At 37.2% G+C, this 3,552-nt stretch overlaps 1 long non-coding RNA gene across 1 annotated transcript in view; it reads right to left on the bottom strand.

Annotated features, from left to right (window-relative positions):
* Positions 1-961: 961 nt before the first annotated feature.
* LOC111088235 overlaps positions 962-3,552 on the bottom strand; it is an 8,028-nt gene continuing 5,437 nt past the window's right edge. The window contains exon 2 of the long non-coding RNA XR_002612828.1: positions 962-1,483. This is a non-coding gene — a long non-coding RNA (uncharacterized LOC111088235). The remainder of the gene's footprint in view (positions 1,484-3,552) is intronic.

Here is a 3,552-nt window from a genome sequence, read left to right as displayed (position 1 = left end):
GTAGCCCCTCGAGACTTCAGGAAGGACGTGAACGTTCGAGAATATGATGCGTTACTAGCGTCACCTGACCCCCGCTGTCGTAACAAGATTATAATTTAGATGGTCGTTTGTTAGAAAACACATAAAGAAATATCTAGAATGTTCATGAAAGTTAAGGCCTCTGTAGAATCTACAGATTTCATGCAGTATATAGAAACAAGCGTAAAATATAAATACAAAAATCAGTGAAGTATTCATTGAGAGCCAATGAGTGAATCAATTAAATGTCAGTCGGCGATTTATTCAGTCCTGTGGTTCAGTTGGTAAGCTAAACAGTGTTTTTCTGTTTTGTTTTAATTTCGCGCAAAGCTACGCGAGGACTATCTGCGCTAGCCGTCCCTAATTTAGCAGTGTAAGAGTAGAGGGAAGGCAGCTAGTCATAAACCACCCACCGCCAACTCTTGGGCTACTCTTTTACCAACGAATAGTGGGATTGACCGTCACATTATAACGCCCCCACGGCTGAAAGGGCGAGCATGTTTGGTGGGAAGTGTATTTGTTATCAATCAATTAGAAAGAAGAAGTATAACCTTAACAAGTAAGTTCATTAGTAAGCAAAGCCGCCATTAGTCCCAGAATTTCTATTGACAGGTTGTTTTTTTGTGAAGTTAGGCTTACGTGTGAAAGGAACATTTAGAAAACGTTAAAGAAGAAATAAACTAATTTGTTATCGTTACATGACTGGACTTGCTTTTAATTTTATTTTGAACAGATAATCTTAAGGAACCCACTCAATGTTAGAATACATTGTTACAATATTTTTTAACAAAAGTAACGAAAATATAAACATTAAAAACTTGTTACCTTAGCCTAACAAAACTACAGTAAAATAAAACTTCTAAAATTATACTAGTTGGAGCACCAATGAGAAATATAACGCTAGGTCACATTACCTCTATGCGAAACAGCTAATGATCTATTATTATGAGTTGTGGCTTTTTATTCAAGAATTGCTATTCCAGTGGTACAAAATACTGTGATAAAACCGTAAAATTAAAAGAAAACAGATGAAAATGTTAAGAAAACTAACTTGGAACATTCTGGTTAATATTGCGGTTAGTGCAGAGAAAAAATATTATTATTTTATTTCATATTTTAAAATTTTTCATTTCACTGTTCATTAATGTTTTTTTAAGTTAGGGAAAAGAGAATGAGTGATGCAATATAACGTTTTACTTATTTATACAAGTATATTTCCATTTACATATATCATCATTACACATTGATATATACACCAGTAGTTTATAAAAAAGACTGTCTTTGGTTCCTATGGAAATTACTTTCGTAACGTTCTCGGGTTACTTTTTAAAAGATAAATCTCTGTAGGCACTTATCTGTAATGTTCAGCCATCTAGGGACCATCAAACTGAACTCAATATATCAACGTATACTCTGATGAAACGCAACTCCTTCACTGCATATAGAAACATCATAAGGGAAGAATCTAGAAAAGACCAAGCACCATTTCAGCTATAACAGGCGAGTGATTTTCTTAAAACATTGGACAAAATATCGTACCAAAACGTTTCACTTTTTGACTCAGAAATAAAGGTCACAATGCCCTTTCAGTCATTGGTTTATCACCCACATTACCATCCTATCTTATGAAGTAAATGAAATGGCAATAAAAAATGTAGTGCTTACATTATACCAAGAAACACCACCTGATAACTCAGAGAGCAATGGCTGTAATGCCCTTTTATCTAAGTTTTCAGTACTACCTCTCACCTTCAGTTGTACAAACTAACAGTAAGCTGGGCACTATATCCACTAATACTAGCCATTCCAACTTGATAATTGAGCAAACTATCTTTTAATACCTGGTGGACATCTGAAAAGAGACTACTTGATAGCTCAGAAAGCAAGAGTTGTTTCATGCCCTTTAATTTCATGATCAGCAAGCAATCATAACTCTGTGATAATCTACTGGAAATGAGACAACGCAGTTTATACACTGTACTGTGAACATTGCATGAAGGGTTAGAAACCAAGGATTTCCAATTCCTCTCAGCTAGTGATCCTGCAATCAGTGACAACCTTATTTTGTGATGGTCAGCTAAACCCGCCGATATTTATCGAAGGCTGTCATTGATGGTTTAGCCGACTGTTTGAGCTGTATTATGCCTCTATCTCTAACATTTTTTCCTCTGATTCATCACAGTTTGAACCATACAAGTGTTTTTAGTCCTTTTATTCTTATCAGGTGAGTTAATACCACTTTATCCAGCATCCTTCTCCAACTCAGACTCTTGATCAAGCCAAGTTCATCTGTGGTGTATGGATGCAGTTTGATAATGTACTCCACAAGATTCGCGTGTCTCTCGTCTGCCGTAACTGGACCAATTTGTTAGAGTGTGAACTACAGATCTACCTAGCTGGACCTGGGCTGCTGACATGCACCACAACCAGACCCAATTGTTGCACTGGTACATTAGTTCTTTTACCATCCTATCATAGCACTTCTTATGACTGGCAGCCTCTCTTAGTTGTTGATGGGCAAGCTCATGCACATCAACTAATGCAGACTTGGACCACTCCACATATTCGTGTGGACATTGTGGAATGTCTGCTGAAGGGGATGACCATACATCACATCAACAGTGAGCAGAATTTCCCATGAAATTATTATAATTTTAAAAAAACAGGCCTGTATACCTCTATTCAGTTACTGTTGCAACATCATAATCTATAGCTAGTGTTCATCTCAATCATTTGGCAAAGAATAACAAACTTGGTATTTTGTACTACCCATTCTGCTAACTCACCAAACTGAGGCTAATAAAGTGAAGTATGAAGTACATGTCTTCACCACATGTCACACTTTATACAACTCGGCGAACAACTGGCTACTGGAATTAGATCCCTGATATATATGGGTCTTTTGTAGTTCTTTGAACCATGCAATTCAGTGGTCCACCAACATATGAGCTACAGACTGTCAAAATGTATACACCAATGGATAAGCCTTGGCCCACTTCAAGAAGTAGTCAATGCCAATGAGTTTGTACTGATGCTTTCTCGTGGTTTCTGGGAGTGAACCAGCAATATACAGGGTTATCTTCTGTAGAGAAGATAATAGAATTCTCTGTTGAAGATTAGACTGTTTTGGCTGTTTCTTTTATCTAAGTGGCACATGCTATATACATTCATACAAGCACTGAACATCTGGATTCGAATGCAGCCAGTAGAACCACCATCAAATGTTAGCAAAATTGAAGGTAACACCTAGATGCCCTTCAGTGTTTGAATTATGCATAGTTTGGGGAATCTCTGGCCTTAGAGTTATGGAGACCATTAGCTGCAGTACACTCTAAGGAGCATGGCTTGGTTGTTTATAAAAATGGTACATCACAATTTCACGTGCTCGTTACTGAACATACAAGTGCCACAGTACCCATCTACATTTCTCCATTTGTGTTGGCTGGGCTTTACTTTGCTGCACAACATGAAGTGCCTATTAATGGCTGGAGACGGCTTGAATGGGTAATGAAAGTAAAAACTTTAATATAACAG

Source organism: Limulus polyphemus, unplaced genomic scaffold (genome assembly GCF_000517525.1).
Source record: "Limulus polyphemus unplaced genomic scaffold, Limulus_polyphemus-2.1.2 Scaffold3388, whole genome shotgun sequence".
Classification (NCBI taxonomy): Eukaryota; Metazoa; Arthropoda; class Merostomata; order Xiphosura; family Limulidae; genus Limulus; species Limulus polyphemus.
This window is presented reverse-complemented; position numbering and strand designations above follow the sequence as displayed.